This window comes from Lucilia sericata, unplaced genomic scaffold (assembly GCF_015586225.1).
Source record: "Lucilia sericata isolate MDLA Ls3-8-SP2 unplaced genomic scaffold, ASM1558622v1 Contig000499F_arrow, whole genome shotgun sequence".
NCBI lineage: Eukaryota > Metazoa > Arthropoda > Insecta > Diptera > Calliphoridae > Lucilia > Lucilia sericata.
This window is the reverse complement of record NW_023994513.1, coordinates 81,941-89,238: the sequence shown is the minus strand read 5'-3', so window position 1 is coordinate 89,238 and position 7,298 is coordinate 81,941. Positions and strand designations below refer to the sequence as shown.

General features: G+C 30.0%; 1 pseudogene; it reads right to left on the bottom strand.

The window, feature by feature from the left end:
- Positions 1–1,259: 1,259 nt before the first annotated feature.
- LOC119605577 lies at positions 1,260–5,001 on the bottom strand (annotated as a pseudogene).
- Positions 5,002–7,298: the final 2,297 nt, after the last annotated feature.

The following is a 7,298-nucleotide window of genomic DNA, read 5'->3' as shown; positions in this document are numbered from 1 at the left end:
AGTCTGCAGTCTAGTATATAGTTTGGTCTATAATATAGAATTTATTATAGTCATAGTATAGTCTATAGTCCAGTCTATATTCTGGTCTTTAATCCAGTCTATAGTGTTAGTCCATAGTCTATAATTTAGTCTATACTCTAGTCTATAGTAAAATCTAGTCTAATAGACCATAGACTACACTGTAGTCTAGTCCATAGTTTAGTCTATAGTCAAGTTTTCCATCAATAGTCTAGTTGATGTTTAGTCAATAGTTTGCTTAATAGTCTTACCCATAGTTTAGCTATCTTAGCTCTAACTTACGAATAAGGCTACGACGACATTGATAATATTTCTCGATTTAATTCATATTGCTTTGTGTTTACTTTTTTTTTATTTTAAATAATTTTTTAATTTATTTTATCTTGCAATGTTTATATCGCTCATTTACTATAAGACTGGCATAATTCAAAATTCGGATTTTTTTAACTAAAGGCTACAAAACGTGCGTTTAACAATAGTCTTTCATATACATAGATTTATCAGATTTAAAATATGTCTCTTATTTCGATGTGAGATCAGCTTTTTGTTATAAACGTAAAAACTGATGAGAAACATATTAAACTTTACTATCAGAATTTGGTTTTAACGATTGTAAACGATTTTTTTTGGGATTATGCCGATCTAGTAGTAAATGAGGCGATATGTATGTATTCTACTTGTATATGTGTATTTTTATTTAAATTTTATTTAGTTTATAATAATTTACATCAATATTGTTGTTTTTGTTTATTTATACATAAATATTGTATAGTAAATATATATTTAATTAGTATTTAATACATCATTATATTAAATTGTGACTTCTTGAAACATCAGTGGGGGGGGATATACATATGTACGATTATTTATTGTTTATAGTTTGATTAATTTTCCTTTTTTTTGTATTTTCGTTTTTCTAAACAAATGTCTCATAAATAAAATATAAAAATATTTTTCATTAATATTTGGTAATAATTAGAATTTAAATAAAGATTTTAGCACAAATTTCGTTTTTTAAGCACCAATAAGATATTTGTGCAAATCGTTTGAAGTACAAATTATTAGAAATAAACAATAAGGACTAAACTTTTTTATATAAAAAAAAATATAAATTATATAGTAAAAAAATTTGAGCTTTTCTTTGTGATAAAAATATTAGTTATAAAAACTAAAACAAAAAAAAAATAAAATAATTAAACTTAAATTAAAATATATTTGTTTAAAACATAAAAACAATTTATTCAGCACCATTTGTTAAACAAAGCGGTATCTTCGGGTATAGGTTTCCTTTTGTAAGCGGGATTGTAGCCAGATAAACGACCAAACCACCAAACACGATATACAAAACACCACACAAATTAACCATAACACCAGAACTGGGTAAATTTGAATAGTTGGCACTAAAATGAGTTACAACAAATTAATATAAAAAAAGAACTCATTATTAAATTAATTTTTTTCGATTCGTTTAACTTACACTGAAAATATCGCCTTTTCAGTTATGCCCATCAAAGCCGAAGCGATTGCCAATACAAAACCAAATAGACCGAAATATATGTGCAATGGCATGATAGCAGCTTTCAATGATTCCTTAGCACCTGGTACTAAATATGCCGCAAAGCCAACAACATATTGCAAACAGAAAAGTATGACGGCCGATAGACCCAACCATGAGTGCAACGAATACATGTTCGGTATGGGAGTTTTGGCTAAATTATGTGAATCGAATACGGTTTTGAGGGCAATAACCGTTAGTATGAATGCACCCATGTGTATGGCGGCATTGTGTTATTTTCAATGCCTTCTTGCGCGTTGAACGGAAGCCACGATATACCAAAATGGCTTTAGAGGTGTTCAATGTAATCAAATTGAAAAATATGAAAATATATATTTTTTTTTTTAGAAAAAAAAATTGTATTTAGTAAGTAATTTTATTTAATAATGTGATTAGTTTTATACTTAAATGGAGTTAATAAGTTAAAAAATAATTGATGTTTTTTTTTTTTATTTAATGGCACTTTATATATATTTATATATATATATGAATGTAGTTATAAGTGTCCAAGAAGAAAGGGAACTGACACAGATATAGTTCAATGCTGTATTTGAAGATGATTTCTATAGGCCATTTTCCAATAACATTTCAAATGTCATGTCTAACGTAAGTATACTCTAATCCATAGTTTATTTACTAGTTCAGTCCTTTGTCTTGTATATAGTTAGGTTAAGGGTCTACTCAGATTCTACAGTCTATACAATGTTTAAAAGTTTATTAGTGTAGAATATAGACCTGTCTCTAGACTATGGTCTCGACTATAGACAATACTATAGTATAGATTATAGACAATGCTATACTCTGGACTATAGAAAATACTATAGTCTGGACAGTAGACAATGCTAAAGTCTAGACTATATATAGCCTATACAATTCTATAGCATGGACTATAGACAATACTAGACTATAGACTAAAAAATAGGTTGTCTATGGATAAAACTATAGTCTGAACTATACACAAGAGAGTAGTTTGGACTATAGACAAGATTATAGTCTGGACTTAATACAATACTATTGTCTAGAATACAGTCAAGTCTACAGTCTGAACTGTAGACAAGACTATAGATCGGACTGGAGACAAGATTATAGTCTGGACTATATACAAAACTATAAACTGGACTTTAGACAATATTATATTCTGTACTATAATCAAGACTATGGACAGGACTATATACTAGACAATCGTCTGGACTATAGATAAAACTATAGTTTCGATTAGAGATAATATTATAGATTAGACTATAGACTAAACTATAGTAGATACAATGCTATGGTCTGGATCATGGTCTTGACTATAGTCTGGACTTTTGTCAAGGCTATAATATGGACTATAGACTATAGTCTGGACAATAGTAAAGATAATAGTCTGAACTATAGACAGGACTAAAGTCTGGACTATACATATGTTCTATAGACAAGACTATAGTCCGGACTGTAGGTAAAATATAGACTAAACATTTCTTGAACTTTATACTAGACAATAATCTGGACTATAGACAGTTCAATAGTGTGGACTATATACAATACTATTGTCTGGACTTTAGACAAAACTATATTTCGGACTATTAACAAGACAATAGTGTGGACTATACTAGACGATATTCTACATTACAGATAATACTATAGTCTGGACTATTGACAAGACAATAGTCTGGACTATAGACAAGACTATAGTCTGGACTATATACTAGACGATATTCTAGATTGTAGATAATACTATAGATTGGACTACAGATCATATAGTACTATATACAGTTCAATAGTGTGGACTATATAAAATGCTATAGCCTGGACTATGGATATAACTATAGGTTGGACTATTGGCAAGTCTAGTATGGACTATAGAATATAGTCTGGACAATAGAAAAGATAATAGTCTGAACTATAGACAATACTATAGTCTGGACAGTAGACAGGACTATTATCTGGACTTTAGATAAGACTATATTCTGGATTATTGGCAAGACCATGGTCTGGACTATATACTAGAAGATAATACTATAGTCTGGACTATTGAAAAGACACTAGTCTGAACTATATACTAGACGATATTCTAGATTATAGATAATACTATAGTCTGGGACTATAGATCATGTAGTACTTTACAATGCCTGGACAATAGATACGACTATAGTCTGGCATATAGACAAATTTATAGTCTGTACCATAGACTGCCTTAGATAATAGACAAGACTTTCGTTTGGATACAAAAAACTACAATAAAGATAGGACTATAGTCAGTATTATAGTCCAGACTATAGATTATGCTGTAGACATGTCTTTTTTACTTTTCTCCTAGAATAATTTTAGACAACACTATAATCTGCACTATTGTTTACAAATCATACATTATATTCATGGCTATATTTATAAGCATTTCCGAAATAGAACTCCATAAAATGGAATAAAAACATCAATGCAAAACATCGACAAATTGCTATTTTAGTATTATTTTCTTCCCCCTTTCAAAATTTTTTAACAATTGAATTGAAATGTCTTAAGAATTTTTACTAAAAAATGCACGTAACAATAACTTTGAATACTTGAAAAAACACACATACATATTTGCAAAATACATAAACATTATTCAAAACCTAATTAATAAACAAAAGTGTGTGGATTTTTCAGAAAAAAAAGAGACGCTTAAAATCGATTTTGGCATACTAATCATATCAAAATAAACATTAAATAAAAATCAACCATTGCACAATTGCAAATTAACTGCACCTTCACGTCACCTACGACGTAACAATATTCAACCGCCATCAATAACAAAAAAAAATACACACCTTTTAGATACGTATCCATCCATTCATTCTACCTTCAATAACATCTCAGAAATAAAATATTTTTATTTACTATTTTGTATTAAGAATAACAACAGATTTAACTTTAACTACGACATAATACCTACAGACATTTGCGAATATGTCAGTTTAGATTTTATGCTTTTTTTTTTGAACGACAAGTGCAACGAAATGTTTATTTCAACACGCAATAATAAGAACGTCAAAAATAAATGTAAAAGAATTAAATTTTTTATTAGTTTAACGAAGGACTTTTGCCAACTATGAATAACTGTATTGACCTATACTGTAGTCGCACAAATATATATTGTAAGTCATTAATAAGCACTTAATTATGACATAAGTTGTGAAGTTCGGTTTAAGTAAGGTAATTGATGCAATATGTAGTAGTTAATTAATTACTTATAAAAACTTACCATTGCCATATAAGAATATTAAACCGATTGTCATGAGTAGTGGATGCCAATTGAATTCTAAACTTGGATTATTGGTACCACCCAAGCCGCCCATATGTACACCGATCCAACTGCCCATTAAAACGATCATTGTTAAACCGCATAATTGGGTTAAAACATATAATACTTTGAAATTAGCCAATGCTGGATCCGTGTCCATTTTATCTGGAAAGAAAAATTAATATATTATAGAAATCAATAGAAAATATTATTAATAGAAATATTACTAAAGAATAATTTATTTCAGTCGGGACTATCGTCTAGACTATAGACAAACTATACCAGACTAGACAATAATCTGAGCAAGACAAGACCGCTGAACTTTTGAATATGCTATGGTCTAGACTATAAACTAGACTATTTTGCAGATTATAAGCTAGGCTATTGTCCTGACTATAGACAAGACTATTTTATAGACTACAGTCTAGATTTTAGACCAGACTATAGACTAGACTACAATCTGGATATAAAATTAAATAGACTATAGCCTGGACTATAGTCTGGACTATAGAATAGACTATAGTCTGGACTATAGAATAGACTACAGTCTGGACTATAGAATAGACTATAATCTGGTCTATAGAATAGACTACAGTCTGGACTATAGAATAGACTACAGCCTGGACTATAGAATAGACTATAGTCTGGACTATAAAATATATACTATAGTCTGGACTATAGAATAGATTATAGTCTGGACTATAGAATAGACTATAGTCTGGAGTATAAATTAGACTATAGTCTGGAGAATAGAATAAACTATAGTCTGGAGTATAGACTAGACTATAGTCTGGAGTATAGTCTGGAGTATAGACTAGACTATAGTCTGGACTATAGAATAGATTATTGTCTGGACTATAGAATAGACTATAGTCTGGACTATAGAATAGACTATAGTCTGGACTATAGAATAGACTATAGTCTGGACTATAGAATAGACTATAGTCTGGACTATAGAATAGACTATAGTCTAGACTATAGAATAGACTATAGTCTGGACTATAGAATAGACTATAGTCTGGACTATAGAATAGACTATAGTCTGGACTATAGAATAGACTATAGTCTGGACTATAGAATAGACTATAGACTGGACTATAGAATAGACTATAGTCTGGACTATAGAATAGACTATAGTCTGGACTATAGAATAGACTATAGTCTGGACTATAGAATAGACTATAGTCTGGACTATAGAATAGACTATAGTCTGGACTATAGAATAGACTATAGTCTGGACTATAGAATAGACTATAGTCTGGACTATAGAATAGACTATAGTCTGGACTATAGAATAGACTATAGTCTGGACTATAGAATAGACTATAGTCTGGACTATAGAATAGACTATAGTCTGGACTATAGAATAGACTATAGTCTGGACTATAGAATAGACTATAGTCTGGACTATAGAATAGACTATAGTCTGGACTACAGAATAGGCTATAGTCTGGACTACAGAATAGGCTATAGAATGAACTATAGTCTGGGCTATAGAAAAGACTGTAATCTGGACTATAGAATAGACTATAGTCTGCACTATAATCTGGACTATATAATAGACTATAGTCTGGTCTATAGAATAGACTATAGAATAGACTATAGTGGACTATAGAATAGACTATAGTCTGGACTATAGAATAGACTATAGTCTGGACTATAGAATAGACTATATTCTGGACTATAGAGTAGAATATAGTCTGGACTATAGAGTAGAATATAGTCTGGAATATAGAATAGAATATAGTCTGGACTATAGTCTGGACTATAGTCTGGACTATAGAATAGACTATAGCCTGGACTATAGAGTAGATATAGTCCTGGACTATAGACTAGAATATAGTCCGGAATATAGAATAGAATATAGTCTGGAATAGACTATAGTCTGGAATATAGAATAGACTATAGTCTGGACTATATAATAGACTATTGTCTGGACTATAGAATAGAATATAGTCTGGACTATAAAATAGACTATAGTCTGGACTATAGAATAGACTATAGTCTGGACTATAGAATAGACTATAGTCTGAACTATAGACACGACTATAGACTAGATTATAGATTACAGAATATACCATAGTCTAGACTATAGTCCGGACTATAGAATAGGACTATAGTCTGGACTATAGAATAGACTATAGTCTGAACTATAGACACGACTATAGACTAGATTATAGATTACAGAATATACCATAGTCTAGACTATAGTCTGGACTATAGAATAGACTATAGTCTGGACTATAGAATAGACTATAGTCTGGACTATAGAATAGACTATAGTCTGGACTATAGAATAGACTATAGTCTGGAGTATAGAATAGACTATAGTCTGAACTATAGACACGACTATAGACTAGATTATTTTCTATATTATGATCAACAGAGTTTATTATAGTCTCATCTATAGATTGGCAAAAAAAAATTTTTCAAAAATATATTCAAAGTCGGGAAGTAATTAAA